Source organism: Ailuropoda melanoleuca, chromosome 4, assembly GCF_002007445.2.
Source record: "Ailuropoda melanoleuca isolate Jingjing chromosome 4, ASM200744v2, whole genome shotgun sequence".
Taxonomy (NCBI): domain Eukaryota; kingdom Metazoa; phylum Chordata; class Mammalia; order Carnivora; family Ursidae; genus Ailuropoda; species Ailuropoda melanoleuca.
In genome coordinates, this window is record NC_048221.1 from 142,091,297 (window position 1) to 142,107,634 (window position 16,338).

The following is a 16,338-nucleotide window of genomic DNA, read 5'->3' on the forward strand; positions in this document are numbered from 1 at the left end:
ATTAGTTTGCTTACTCACATTCAGCTTGCATTTGACAAAAGCAAAGCAAGTTGTAAAATCCCCTTCTTGGGGGCACCTGGGCGGCTCCATCAGTGAAGTGTCTGCCTTCCGCTCAGGTCGTGATCTCGGGGTCCTGGGATCGAGTCCCACATCGGGCTCCCTGCTCAGTGGGGAGTCCGCTTTCCCCTCTGTCTGCTCCTCCCCCCTGCTTGCGCAATTACGCGCGCTCTCTCTCTATGAAATAATGAAGTCAAGTCTCAAAAAAAATAAAATGAAATCCCCTTCTTTGTCCCTCCTTCTTCCCCACCCGACTGTGCAAACTGATCCTGGCAATGCCTCAGCCCCAGAAAGGGAACATGAACCCCAAACACAGTGGAAACAAAAAAGGTGAGTTCCTGGCTCATTTGCCTGAAGGGACCCGGGCCCTGCGGATGCGCTGAGGTTTGGTTTCGNAATCTGCATTTTTCAATCGTGTTTCCCTGTACCTCCCTGGAGCGACCATGTGACCGGAAATTCCTACCTCACGTTTGAGGGAACTGGGTTATTCTCTCTCAGGTGGGCGGAGGTAAAATTACGTGAGCTAAACATGCATGACGCAAGAACGCCTTTCCAGAATGGAAGCGAGTGCGTTTCGGAGGCCTTGACATGCACTTTGCATCGACAAGTGGGTAGATAATATAATCTTCGCACCGACTGAAAGAAACTTCACATGTGCAGGGCTGTTGAATTCTGCGAAGCACGCTCGGCGGCCACCGCAGGACGTGACAACGGCTCCACTCTGCAGCTCGCAGTTCCTGACAAAGTTTTCTCTCGCACAGATGGCATGATATAAAACTGTTAGGATCATTATTTATTTCAAAATATTCCAGTTGAAAAAACAGAGAGACAACACATCTCCATTTTCAGAATGTCCTAGAGCAGAAGAGAACACCAGCATCCAAGATTCTTAATCTCACATAAAACTTTTGATAAAGGACATTTGAGAAATCATTATAAACACATCAGTTATTCAGACAGTAAGATTTCAAAAATCTTCAAAATACACGTCCCAGGTCCTCTTGCCACAAGAAATAGTGGTTCACGTCCAGAATCGTTCACCTGCTTTCTTGGGATGCGTTAGTGCCTCAGATCTGAACACAGCAAAGATCAGTTTGTATCCAGCTCTTGCATTTGAAAACACACATGATGCATCAATGTAGTTCTCTTATAACATCTGGAATTAGTACGTCCACAGTGGTTGATGTTATGTTTAAAGTCAGATTCGTTTATTCGTTCATGTGAAAACCCCTTTGGCTGCACATTGCCCGTGGCAGGGCTGGCATACTCCAGTCTGAAGCCCAGATCTGGCCAGCTGCCTGTGTTTATATGATCCTGAGCTAAAAATGGTTTTACATTTTTATAGGATTGTAAAAAAATAAATAAAAAGAAGAAGAAGAAAATGCAACAGAGACTGGATATGGCCCACAAAGCTTAAAATATTTACCATATGGCCCTTTACAGAAAAAGTTTGCCAACCGCTGGTCTACAGAATAAAATCCAAATTCCTGGTCTTGGCACCCAGGAGACCTCCTAAGTGAGCTCAGCCTATTTCTCCAGCTTCATCCTTACCTCCTCCCCCACCGGAGTCACATTACCAGGTTACCATTCCTGTACAACAGCATCCTCCAGATGTCAGAACTTACAACCAGCACTGTGTCCTACTCGTGCGGTCAAGGGTCACAGGAGGCCACAGGAGGAGGGCCGCTGTCTGCTCCGCGATGCCTGGGGCCTCGGCTGGGGACACGCAGGCCTGGAGGGACGTCCACATCTGGGAGCCAGGATAACCCAGAAGCCGTGAATGCTGCTGTCGGCAGGGACGTCAGCCACGTCGTGGACCAGAGCCCCTGCGCGAGGCCCCTCCACTTGGCCCAAGCTCCCCCACGGCATGGCAGCCTTGGGGTGGCTGAACTTTTGACGTGGTGGGTCAGGGCTCCAAACGCAAGTGAGTGATCCGGAAAACAAGGCAGGGCCTTCACCGCCTTCTGATGCCCCCGTGGGGTGANACGTGCCGCCCGGCCAGGACTCAGGTTGGACACACCAGGGGGAAGGATGGACTCAGGTTTTGAAATTGAAATTTCCCTCCTACTGTCACAGCCACCACGATGTCCACGGCATCGGTGCAGGACAGCTCGACGGGCTGCCTCTGGAAGGAGGACAGATCACAGAGACTGTGCCGTCCGGGGTCGCCTGGGAGTTTCTCTCAGCCTTCAGCGGGTATGTCTGAGTGCTTTCCCTGAGGCAGGAACGAAGCCAAACCAAAAGGGACATCACTGGACGTTTCCACCTTTTCCTAAACCTAAGAGCTCAGTAAGAAATGGCCTGAAATAATCAGATATTTTTGGTCCCCAACTCAGCCGCTGAGCCCATAGCTGAGGCAGGTCAGGGGTTCGGTGCATCCCAGGGAACAGGGTTAGGAGGGGGTGCAGACAAAGCACAACAGACATGGTGGCGAAGCAACCCCACTCACAGGGGCCCCGTCTTTAAAAAACTTCTTCTGCCGGGATTGTTGACCCTAACGTTTGCTGGGAATCACCGTAAGCAGCAGGCTCCCCTTCCACCCCCCAAGGAGCATATGACTTAATGCCCCCGCACAACCACTCTTCACCGCAGCCCAGAGGGAAGACGGCGTGTCTGCCCGGGGAAGCCCGCTGTGCCCTCCTAGGGTGGAGTGGGAGCAAGCGGAGCAGGGGGTTAACGGAGGGGTCCCTCTCCCTCTGCCAGCAGCACCAGGATACGCTCTTGGCATCAAACAGAGCAGGGCTGTGCACTCGAAGTGGCATCTGTGAGTGTGAACTGCCCGGCCCTGGATCAGTAACGACCCCAGGAATCCAGCGGGTAAAAGCCCGTGTCCACAGTTAGGGCTGGAGAATCGCCAGGGCTCCCCAGGGGGCTGGAAGCAGACCCCGCAGGTCCCCACTGCTAGGGAAGCCCTGCTCCCCCTGACTTCGTGCGCTTCCGTTCTGTGGTCTTCCCCCAGCGTCAGTGTGCAGGGCTCATTCAGAATTTATTTCAGCAGAACTGACTAACGTTCAGGTTGGTAGAACTGAGAAGGGAATTTGCCCGGCTCAACACCCAAACGTCTCGTGTAGCAGGTGCTGTTAGGGGTTTCTTTCCGCTGTCGTTTTTCCTTCTTCCCATCCCCTCCTCCGTGTCTGCCCTCTGCAGCCAGCGTAAGTTCCCACAGTCCTCCACGCAGCGGGCGGGGGTCCCGCGTGGTGGCCAGGGGCACACACACTCGCATTCCGCGCACAGTAGTTACAATATTGCTGTCATAGCCTCTGGGAAGTCCGTAACGACGCTCTTGCGGAAGATGACCCTGAGCAACAGACAGGTCAGGGATGTACCCATTGCACAACAACAGAGCCGTGATTTGAACCCAGGCCCCTGGAACGCCACATGCTCTGCACCTGTCACGTCCCCCGGGGGCTCTGCAGCCTGTGCCTCGGGAGCTCACGCTGGCTCCCTGAGGTCTGGGAGCCCAAGCGCCTCTGCAGGGGTCTTCGGTCTTCAGGGGACAGCTGTGTTGGTGTGGGTGCCCCACGTTCTCCGACACCATCCCCACCTCGTCTGGATGGAGGCTCTCTCACAAGGAACCCTCCCCTCGCACACACGACTGTAGCATTCTCCCAGCTCTCAACGGAACATGTTTCAGTCAATAACTTCCAGAGTACCTCTACGGGGCAGCTGCTGTCCGCGGTGAGGACGCAGAGACGGTAAGACAGGGTCCCTGCCTGCATGAACCTGCAGCTGGGCCATGGCTTCTCGGGTCCCTTCCACCTGTCCCTGCCCAGGCCGGTGCCCTGCAGCTGGACTCCCATGAGTCTGGGTCGGTGCCACGGAGAAGGCTTCACTGTTCCTTAGCCATGGTTTTTGTGGTTTGTATCTATTTCCCAGGTTAGCTGGAAAACCCCTGTAAGGCTGGAGCCCTATTCAGTAAAGACTTGACCTGGCTTTGGGGGAGTTAGCTCCATTCTCCATCAGTGGAATGTCCAAATTATGCCTGCTTACTTGTTTAAGAACCAAAGCTTTAAGTAATCAGGTAATTAAAGCTTTGGTTCTTAAACAATTACCCAATGCCTGGGTTTCACCCTACAGATTCTGATTCAAGTGGCCTAACGTAGAAACCAAGAACATTTTTGTTAAGTTCCCCAGATCATTCTAAAGAGTGGTAAGGGTTGAGATGCACTCCTATGAAATCTGAAATTTGTTCCTTTATGCCTCATTGTTCTTACGTGTAAAATGGTGGCAATTATGCTTGGATTTATGGATGACTGAAAATCCTTCTGAAAGTACAATTCATAACTAAATGTTAAGTGGAACCCTTTCTTTTTATTCTCAACCATGGGTCCCTGAAAAAATAAAGTCTGGCTTATTAAAACAAAATAAAATTTAAAAAAAGAACCAAAGCTTTAAGAAAAATTAACCACGGGCTCAGTCGGTGAAGCGTCTGCCTTCAACGCTGGTCACGACCCTAGGGTCCTGGGATCAAGCCCCGCATCGGGCTCCCTGCTCAGCGGGAAGTCTGCTTCTCCCTCTCCCTCTGCTCCACCCCACTCGTGCTCTCGCTCTTGCTCACAAATAAATAAATAAAATCTTTTAAAAAAATTAACCACAACGGAATCTCTCTGAACGTTTTCTGCATGTGCTTGCCTCCTCGAATGGAACGTTCGGAATCCATGTATTCCTTTTCTGCGGACTCCTGCTCGGCTCTGCAGAGCCGTCTGTCACCCGCGCAGTGCGTCATCTCCGCGGGCGCTGGCGGGTTGCACAGGAGGCTCATGTGTGGCCTCAGCCCAGGCCGTGACACTGCTCGGCTCTCAAGTGCTCCTGGAGCTCTCGGCGCCCCCTCTCCACCAGGCCATGGGGGGCACCTGCCAGCACGCCTGCACCCACTCCCCCTCAGCTCATCCAGTTTGCTTCCGGTTGTCGTAGCCTGGAAACTCAAATCATCAGGCTCGTTCGAGATTGAAAGTCTTCAGATTAGAGCAGCAGGCCAGAAGCAGCTTCCCTAGGAGTTAAGCAGGTAAATTATAGCACACAGATTTGGCATTGATTTTGCACACCCAAGAGCCTTTGTGCTTTTTCCCCCCATTTATTTAATAAATATTGATAGACCAGGCCCTATTCTAGACAGTAGGGATAAAGAAGTGAAGAAAACGGGTAAGACTCCCACCTTTAGGAAGGGCTCACATTCTAGGGAGGGGAGGGACCACATGAATTAATAAAATACAGAGTGACTGAGATAGTGGTAAGGACAGCGGAGGAAACAAAGCCCTGGCGGGAAGTGGGGACAGTCACGAGGCACGGACATTGTGACAGCACGACCAAGAGCCGCGGGAACAGAGGGATGGGCAAGCCAGCAGACACCTGTGTGCAAACACGCCCAGCACAGGCCCCAGAGAGCACCTGTTTGAGGAGAGCAGGGAGCCCCACGGCTTGCAGACAGGGAGCCCCAGCGCACAGGGCAGGAGGCCATGGAGGTGGGGATCTGCTCGGGGGCCGCCGGCCATGCCAACCAGGGGCTTTCACATGTAGGACATGCGAAGTTCTCAGAGAGCTTCGCGCAGAGGAGGGACGTGATAATTCATGGTTTGAAAGGACCCCTCTGGCTGTGGGTGGAAAGCCGCCTGGGGGAAGAGCAGGCATCTAGACAGCAGCCCAGAGGAGGGGTGTGGGTCGGCCTCCACACAGCGGCAGGAAATGGTGTGATCCTGAGTATATTTTGAGGATGGAGCCAGTGGGGCTGCTGGGATGTTGAGTGTGGGGTCAGAGAGAACAGAGGACAAGAGTTTGTCATGGTCGTTGGCAGAACTGAGTGGTTATTTACTGACATGCAGGGAGACCTGTGTCCACGTGGAGGGATCAACAAGCAGGACATCTGTGATGTGGGATCCCGGCACATGTTCAGGCTGGAGAAATATCAGCAAAAGCAGCATGGAAAGCTGAGACCCTGGGAAACTTGCAGGTGCAGAGACCACCCGGGTGGGGTCCTGGGGGCTCCCACACTGGGACTTCTGGGAGATGACAGTCAGTGGGGTCTGAGAAGCAGTGTCAGTGACTTTGAAAGAGAATCTGCAGGGTGTGGCCCCTGACAGCAGGGGAAGAGACAGTTTCAAGGAAGAAAGAAGAAGCACCGAAGGCAAGCTCTGGGCTGACCCGAGAATCAGCAGCATGAAGGGCGTTGGTGGTCCAGACACAGAGGTTCAGAGATGGAGACAGAGCACGAGGAGGGCACTGACAGGAGTGTCGATGCGTGGTGTTATGGAAGGAAGGGGGGCGATGAGGAGGGCAAGCGGGAGAGTGGGGGCAGAGACAGGTGTTCAAGGATGGGAGAAATAGCACCATGTTGGCACACCGAGGGGAAGATCCGAGCAGAGGGAGGCATCCACGATGCAAAGGATGGAGAGCATGCTGGAACAAAGTCCTGGAAGGACAAGAAGGTGGGGGCGATGTGCCCGGGGAGAGGGTGCGTCATCGCTGAGAGTAGAGGCATCTGCTGTGGGAAGGCAGGGAGCGTGGACACCAGTGCTGATGGGAGCGCAGCTCTAGCGGGTAAGACGAAGGGAGTCACCTCCATTCTCTGCAAGAAGGAGGGAAGCAGGGTCTTCAAGAAGTAGGCTGGGCATACGGAAGAAAGTGAAGAAAGCATTCAGAGGAAGTGTGAAGCTATAGGAGATTTTGCAGATGGTTATGGGTTCCAGAGGGCATATCGCAGAGATGTGGGAAGTTGGGGGGAAGACATGGTTCAGAGTTGAGAGTCTGCAAAGAACTGGCTACCTGGGTCCTGGTGCAAAATGACAGTGCAGACCCCTTGCCAGGAATCATGAAGAAGCTCAACATGGCAACTTTGGGGCATTAAACCAAGCAGTGCTTTCTGTGCCTTTCCCTAAAAGAGGACCCTACAGGTCACAGGTGCATGAGCCAGGCCTGTTCCTGGGTCCCAGAGGTCCTGGGTTATGGGATGAGAGACGACCCCAGGGCCCACAGCTTTCTTGGTGGCTTGTAAACAGGTCAACGGGTACAATCAGACGATTCCGACTTGCCCCAAACAGAGAGTGCAGCAGGTCCGTGAGGACGGGGAGGGGCAGACAGCGAGGCCTTGCCAGGGAGTCTGGGCACACGGCCAGGACGTGCATTTAATTCCCGCTGATGGAGGCTCGAATGCCGGGGCGGGAGGGCAGTGTTGCTCTGAACCCAGGGGCCCCTCTGTGAAGCAAGGGCTTCCCTCTCTCTTCAAACCGTGTGACAAGAGATGAAGTTGCAGAGACCTGACTGGAGGTGGTGTTTGTCCTTCCTCTTTCCTGGTCCCCATGGCCCCAGCACAGCCCTGCACACCCAGTGCTGTTGGAGCAGCACGTATTTTAATACAGCAGACGTGTCTCCAAACATCCCGCACACGTTGACTGTTGGATTACATCAGGTCATGGCAGAAGCCGTCCCACAGCTTCCCGAAGTGTCGTAGTTGGGGCTGTTCAGTTACAAGAATCCCCTCTGAACCTCGGGGCAGAGTTGCTCAGGACAAAACGCCAGGAACAGGTGGCCCACTCCTGATGATGACAAAACCGTTGTCCAATGCTGGACATCGCGTCTAGCTGGGCTTGAATCTGGACTCCGCCACTCACTACCTGTGGTCTTACTTTACCAGGTAACTTGATGGCTCCTTCACCTCATGGATGGATCATAATGATTACAGGAAAATGAGAGAATCTGCATAAAGTACCCCAGTTCCTGAAGGTGCTCAAAACAACCAATGAGCATCTCTAGATTGGCCGGGCGTGGAAGTGATGGTCGTGCTGTGGTAGCTGTGCTCCTCTCCGAGACCACCAGAGAGCCCCGCTGGCCCCTCCCCGCCGGCCCCTCCCCGCCCAGCCTGCAGGTGCTCTCCTGGGAGCCCGTGAGAAATGCTGTTAAGGTCCTAATGCTCAGCTCAGGGACTGCGGCCACCTGTGTTCTGACGGACTTCTCCTGCAGTGGCAGGATTTGTATTCATTACATATGAATGCCACTCACCAATTTAGAGCACTAGTGAAAAGAATTTATGTTACAAATGGCTAATTCGGAACATGAAATTCAATAATGCATACATTTGATATCCAATTTACCACCAAAAGTAAAGAATGAGGACAGGTTTTAAATCAGGTTGATTTGGTTGGATATTGTCAAGAAACAGCTGAGAGCTATTTCGTTTTCCTCCAAGCCAGTCCTGCCTCCCCCAGGGAGCAGAGCCTTGGGCACTAGAAACAGCATGTGCTCTGGCATGTTGCAGAACTGGGTTCTAATTCACACGCTACCAGCCTCCTGTTGTGTACCTGGGGGAAGAATTGAAGTCTTCTGGGTCCCAATTCGCTCATGCATCCACTTTATAAGGTTATTGTGAAGATTACGTGGGTCACGCGTGAAAGTATTAAGTGCCTGGTCCACAGTAGTAATGAGATAAATGGGAGTGCTCTTCTCTGCAGGATTGGAGCTTGAAGCAAAGAATATTTTGTTGTCTGCATAGTATACACACACACACACACACACACACACTCAGCAGGGAGGGGGATGGAGAAAAGTTGAGATCCAGGTCAACAGCATGAAGGATAACATCAAAGGCAGGAGAGGAAGAAAGCGTATGAGACGGGGGTGTGCCTCGTCTCCAACGGTTGGTCAAACTTCATAGAAGACCACACACTTTTATTTTCTAAAACTGCTATCTATATTTTTAAGACAGTTTTAGGATCACAGCAAAATTGAGAGGAAGTTTCCCATATACCCTCTGCTCCCACGTGTCCAAGCCTCCCCCATCAACAGCCCCCCCCCAAAGCGGGACATTTGTCACATCGTGAGCCTAGCTTGACACATCTTAATCACCTGAATTCCAGAGCCGACCATAGCGGTCATTTCCAGCATTGCCCATTCTGGGGGTTTGGGCGCGTGAACCATGACAACATCATATACAACAGTTCCCTTGCTTCATCCATTCCCCCCACCCTCTTACCCCCAAACCCTGGCAACCACTGACTTTTTGTAGACTCCACAGCCTCCTTTTTCAGAACGTCATAGAGTTGGAATCTTACATTTTGTAGCTTTTTCAGATTGGGTTCTTTCCCTTAGCAATGTGCATTCAAGATTCCTCTGTGTATTTTCACGGTTTGTAGCTCATTCCTTTTTAGCACTATATAATATTCCATCGTCTGGATGACCCACAGTTTACTTAGCCGTCACCTACCAAAGGACATCTTGGTTGCTTTCGAGTTGGGGCGATGATGAATAAAGCTGCACATTCATGTGCAGGTGTTTGTACGGACAAAAGTTTTCACCTCCTTTTGGCAAACGCCAAGGAGCGTGATTGCGGGGACAGAGGGTAAGAGTACATTCGGTTTTCTAAAAGGTCATCAAACTGTCTTCCAACTTGGCTGCACGGTGTTGCGTCCCCACCAGCAGAGCGTGAGGGTTCCTATTGTTCCACGTCCTAGCCAGCATCTGGTGTTGTCAGCATTTTGGATTTTTTTTTTAAAGATTTTATTTATTTATTCGACAGAGATAGAGACAGCCAGCGAGAGAGGGAACACAAGCAGGGGAGTGGGAGAGGAAGAAGCAGGCTCATAGCGGAGGAGCCTGATGTGGGGCTCGATCCACAAGGCCGAGATCACACCCTCAGCCGAAGGCAGATGCTTAACGACTGCACCACCCAGGCGCCCCAGCATTTTGGATTTTGGCCCTCCCGATACGTGTGTAGTGATACAGCGTCATTGCTTTAATCTGCATCTCCCCGATGACCTCGGATGCGGTGCTGCTTCTCCCGGGCTCACCTGCCATCTGTCTGTCTTCTGTGGTGAGGTGTCTGTGAAGGTCTTTTTAAAGGTGTTTGTATTCTCACTGTTAACCTTTGGGTGTTCTTTGTGTATTTTAGAGAACAGTCCTTTCTCAGATGTGTCTTTTGCTAATATTTCCTCCCAGTCTGTGGATTTTCTACAGATTTACTTGACGTTGTTTCTGCAGAGCAGAATATTTTGATTTTAATGAAGAACAGCTTACCAGTTATTTCTTTCATGGATTGTGCCCTTGGTATTGTCCCCACACCCTAAATCTTCTAGGATTTCTGTATGTAATCTTCTAAGAGTTTGATAGTTTTGCATTTACATTTGGGTCTGTGCTCTATTTTGAGTGAAAGTCCATGAAGGATGTAAGGTCTATGCTCAAATACATTTTCCTGCATGTGGACATCCAGCTGTCCCAGCACCGTGTGTTGAAAGCACTATCTTTGCTCCTTTGTCAGAAATCAGTTACTTTAAGAAGGTGGGTGTGTTTCGGGGTCTGTACACCGTTCCACTGATCCATTTGCCTGCTCTCTCGCCAACACCACACATCCTAATGGCTGTAGCTTTGTCATAAATCTTGACGTTGGGTAGTGTCTTCCCACTCTGTAGTATAACATAGATGCCAAGGAAACATAAGAACTTATGGATAAATATTAGGAGTGCCTGGATGGCTCAGTCGGTTAAGCATCTGCTCAGGTCATGATCTCAGGGTTGTGGGATCGAGACCCACATCAGGCTCTGGGCACTCAGCGCTGCCTGCTTGAGAGTCTCTCCTTGTGTCTCTGCCCCTAACCCTGCCGCTTGCACTCTAAATAAATAAATACATTTTTTAAAAGAGAAATATTTAATTTCTTAGAGCAACACTAAAAATACGAAACAAGGAATTACAGTCTAAAACCAGCAGCTGACTTACCATGGAATTCTAAAAATAAATATATAACCCAAGAAAAGGGAGACACAAGGAATAAAGAAGCAAAATGAAATACACACCAAAAAAAAGGGGGGCGGGAAAAATGTATAACAAATAGCAAAATGGTAGACTTACCACAAACTATATAAATTATTAGCTAAAATATAAATATACTAATTCCAATGAAAAGGCATCAATTTTCAGACGATCAAAAAGCAAGAACCAACAATAGGCAGTTCTAAGTGACACACGGTAAATGTAAAAGACAAGACAGGTTGAAAGCGAAAGGAGGGGGAAACGCACAATGCAAATTGTGTGCAGAGAAAGCTCACGGAGACGCGTCAACATCAGTCAGAAGAGACTTCAAGGCAAAGAGACAGAGGTAAGGAATGAAAATTCACGATGAATAAAAGGTTAATTCTCGAGGAAGACCAGTGTTCCCAAAGTGACTGTCCCTGATAACAGAGCCATGGAATAGCTGAAGCCGACGTGCCTGAACGGAAGGGGACAGAGAGATCGGCGTCCCGTCCATCTCCCTACTTCTCTGTCATGCGAAGCTCAAGACTGACAAGGCTGATGTAGGATCGCACGGTCGGCTGAGGGGATGGCAGTGTTCTGGCAGAGGCATGAGGGAACTTTCCGAGGTAACGAGAATATTCTGTAATTATATCTGATTACAGGAACACGTGTGTGTCGATATTTGTCAAAACTCATCCGAGTATACATTTGACTTTTTTTTAAAGGAAAAGAATAGAAGATGTTACATAATAAAGTGTGGCTAGGACCACGGGGACACCTGCTCCTGCCCTGGAAGCTGACAGAGGTGCTCGGCACAGCAGAGAGGCAAGCCTGGGCAGCGGGGCCGGCCAGGGCGGAGTCATCCTGAAGGGTCGCTGTGGGTCTTCCCCGACGGCCACCTCCCTGGATGACGGACCTCGTGGAAATGGGGGATGTCGAATTCTCCCCTTGTCGGGCCACACACTTCCTCCAGCAGTTCTGCACCCAGACGGGAGAACGACCTCCGCTGGGGTAGGAAAGCCATTCTACAGACACCTGTTCCATGTGGAGGTCAGGGGCCTCCTGTCCTCGCCCTTCCAGCTTCCAGCTACGGCCGGGAAGAGAGCTGCCTGAGGCTTTCCTCTGTGAACGGAATGAAAGTCACGTGTCGCGTTCAGAAGGTGATACCGGATGCCTCGCCACCAGCGAGGACTCGTGTTGCCATCTAGACGCGTCCCCAGCAAGGGTGCTGTGCCCTGGGAATCCTGGAGGGTGGTATTCGGGGCTGCAGGGCTGGCACCTTGAGCGCGGTGACCCAGCGCGGGCAGGCAAAACTTGCTGCTGCCACCGCCATCGTTCCGAGTCCGTAAGCAGGTGTGCGCACAAGTATGTAATTTGTTGAAAATCGAGAAGCGTGTCGCGTTTAAAAATACATGCCTTGTGACATCACTGAGTTGGTTGTCTTTCCCAAAACCGTCCCATCGCGAAGCCTGCCCTCCCTCCGCGGCCGTTGGAATGGTTTCTCGTCCTCACAGAGAGTGACCACATGAGAGCCTGTCCTGCACGGCGAGGAATTTACTTGCCCAAAGATTTGGGGGAGCGGGGACACAGTGACACACGAGCTGAGCGGCACATAGGAAATCGGATGAAAGCGGCCGTTAGCCTTCAAGGAGAAGAAGCCGGGCCTGGTGCCTTCAAAATGAGTGAGGCCCATATTACACCATGACAGGCATTAGTAATGAATAATTAAGTGTTTCATATAATGTCGCTTGGATGGAAAAATGACAATTTTACAATGGATGGACCTAAACCCATTCTTTATTATTATGTGGCATGAAAGTGCAGGGGAGGGGGTGTTAATAAAATAAATGCTTTTCGGAGGGCTGAGCTGGAGCCCATCTGAGGCCGAGGTTCTTTCAGAACCCCACAGTGACCCTGCCGGGAGAACTTCATGAAAAATTTAAGAGGGAAATTTCAACCGGGAACAAGCCCGTGTCTCACGCCAGCTTGCCTGAGGTCAAACAGTGTTTTCTCGATAATGCTCAGTTAATGTCACAGCTATAAATCATTCAACAAATGCAGATGTTACCGTCTCCTGAAATGAAACTTCAGCATTCCTTCAAATCCTATTTTTATGAGGTGCTGGAGTTATTTAAAACAATTTAACAAATGCATCCATGCATAACTTCCTATAAAAAATGTTTATTGCAAGAATTTTTCCATTCCTTTCAGTAACTATAGCTCCTCCTCTGAGGGGTCCCCAATCACACCGACGGTCGCAGAACATGTTGGCCTGAGGATGTGTCTGTCGTTTGCAGCAGCGTGCTTGCCAAGAATTATCACTCCTCTCCGAAAAGAAAAATTATATTTCAAAGATCCTTCTTTCTTCCCAGCAACCGTTCTTTAGCCTTTCACCAAGGGGAAGAGTAATCTCTTTAATTTTCAGGAAGTGCTAATTAGAATCTGCATTTTTATTCATTCATTCCAATTTCACTGAAAAGTGCAAAAGTTCTGCAGACAGGCTTAATTAGGGCACCATTTAGAACAGAGAGATGAAAAGTTAGCCCCAAGGAATCACACCAGAGATTTCTACACGAGGTAAATAAAAACATGTTAATTATTTTCTTTGTGTGTGTTGAACTGATCCAGGGGACCTGGGGCTCTCTACCTGCTCCTTGTCCGGGGAAAGGGCCGATCACACTCAGGAAGCCTTGGGACCCAGGTTGAGTCTCCAAGGTGCATTTGACAATGCACTGAGCCTTCATTATGTCCCAAGCACAAGGGTGAGTATTTTGCAGGATTTCCCTCATTTATGATCCTCACTACAAGCACACAAGTAAGTATTCACATCTTATGGATTATGAAATGAAGCTCAAAGAAATGAGGACATTTCCCCACCTCCAAAGGAAAGAGTCACACAGAGCTCCAATTCCAACCTGACGCACCCCACTCCAGATCTCATACTTCCCAGCCAGTGCGGTCGACCCTCTATACCAGCGCCACTTACAATTGAGGAAAGTTCTACTGACGCAGCAGAACTTAGGCCAGAAGGTGAAATCTCCACTCTTAGCAGCAACAGCAACATACCTGCAAGAGCAACGCTGTGCGAGGCAGGACTCTTGGATTTGGTTCTCCATCTGCCTTGTACTAACCCAAGTTAACTCAGGTGAGTCCTTGTGGACTTTCTGAGCTCCAGCTGCTTGGTCCCTGAAACAATGATAATTCCACTCATTCTGCCCCTTCTTGAAATAGAGAAACAGGTGAGATCGTGAATGGGACTAATCTGGGAAAACTGCAAGGCCGGTGCTATTATAAGGTAAGAAGGATGATGATGGCCTGCCTGAGAGCCTGAAGAGCCTGCCAGGGCCTCACTGGGACCAGAAGGAGCATAATTTCCCTGCAGGAGTCTAGAGACGTGGAAACAATAAAATGCACAGAGAAGAGAGAGCGCAGCGACGTCTAATGGACTGTCTTCGGGTAACGAAGATGTAATCTGTGCTCCCACACTGGTACTTAGACTCCCCTCCTAGGGTTTCCCAGCTAATTTGCAGCACCTTGACTCGCACGTCCTGTAACCGCAGTGCCCGGGAGCAGCGGCCGCCTCGCGCGTGGCGTGCACAGGACACAGGCAGGCGCTCCGAGCTGGGCTTCTGAGTTTTGTTTGCTTGCTATCTGGATTTTAAAGAAGCCACCGTAAATGTCGAGGCAGCCTTTTTTTTTTTTTAAACTGAAACCAAATATAAAATATTTACTCCCAGGACGTAGACTGTTGGAGCCACTGGAGAAAACAGTCTGCTTTTAGGAACCAGACTGTGTGAGCCACCTGGTTTCAAGAGTGATTTTTATTTATATTCAGGAGTAAAAACAAAGAGTAGCTGTCTGTATTTTGCCCATCAGCTAGCAATCCTTGGGTCATAACAGCTACATTAATATTCTGGACTCCGCTTAGATTTCTCTAAAAGGAGACTTGAGCTATGCATTCCATTCTCTCCCATGAGCACATGGCCTTAGTGATGCCAGTAATGCCTTCCGCTCTGGATCTTTGCAGCAGGTTGAATTCCAGTTGCCGACATTTCTCAGTGAGCACAGATTACTCAACCACAGGGCAATTTATCTAGATTTATGACTCGGCCCTGTTCTCCAGGACCACAGAAAAATAAATAGGACCTTCTATTCACTGCTTGTGTATCTACTTGGGTTGAGATGTAATAGAATTTGCTGCACAAGTAATAATTGGGGTGGTCCCCTATACCTGCAAGGGTTTTTGCAATTATGAGATAATACAGACTCGGAATTTAATAGGAGCCAAGTTAGCCCCTGGAGGCCAGTGAGCAGGCAGAATCCCAGTAGGTCTCTGGGACATTGGTTTCTAAGCAGCCAACGAGAAGAGTGAGACTTTCAGACACTTCTTTCCCACGGTCTGGAGTCTGGAAGTCCAAGATCAAGGTGCGGACCAGTTCAGTTCTTGGTGAACAGACGGCCACTTTCTCACTGTGTCCTTGCATGGTGTAGAGAAATCTGTCCTGTCAATTCTTACAAGGGCACGAACCCATCCTGGGGCTTCACCCTCAGACCCCACCTAAACCTGGCCACCTCCCAAAGGCCCACCTCCTAATATCATCCCATTGGGGGTTAGAGTTTCAACATATGGGTTTTGGGGAGACACACTCTGTCCATAGCACTACACCTGTCAGAAGGACACAAACCGCTTCCTCCTCACATAGTAAAAACTGGGCATAGAGCACTAAGCATAGTGAGGAAGACAGAAAGGTCCCAGCTTTTATAATTTCTATTGGCATCCAGTGTTGAGTCTAAAACTGCTTTTGCACAAGTATTTATCCTTTTTTAAGATTTTATTTATTTATTTGAGAGAGAGAGCATAGAGCAAGAAAGAGCAGGGGAGCAGCAGAGGGAGAGGGAGAAGCAGACTCCCTGCTGAGCAGGGAGCCCGGTGCAGGACTCGATCCCAGGACCCTGAGATCATGACCTGAGTCGAAGGCAGACGCTTGACCGACTGGGCCACGCAGGGGACTTGCACAAATGTTTCTTATTGAAAACTGAGACTTCTCACTGCTGCCAGCTGAACCCAGCAAAACCGCTAATCCAAGTTTATGTTAACTAACCTATAGAGAGGATAGTTAGGTGAGATTTGTTAAAAACTCAAAATAAGCCCCACTCTTTATTTTAAACGATGGGGTCGGGGAGTCTGTCTTCCATCTTTTCTGTTGTTCTCTTAAACTTGTACTCATTTTTCTTCTTTTAAAATGTCAGTGGTATTATTCAAACCGCAGGGCAGAAGCTGTGTTCTGAAAGGCACAGAACGCTCTAGAAGCCATGGTCCTTGACGGGGATGCACCAGGCCCTTGCTGCAGAGCCAAGATGGGAAACAGGTTTTCTGCCGGCTTTCATGAGATTCCCCATTATTCCAGTTCCTATCAGTCAGGATCAGTTTCCCCTGAAGTTACGTTCATTTTCCCTCCTGTCTCCTGTCTGCACCCACATCTGAATCCTTTCTAATAACAGATTAGAAACAACCAGTGTCGGTGCCGTCCTAAAATCTAGGCAGTCGGCCTAGCAGTGCCTTTGCTG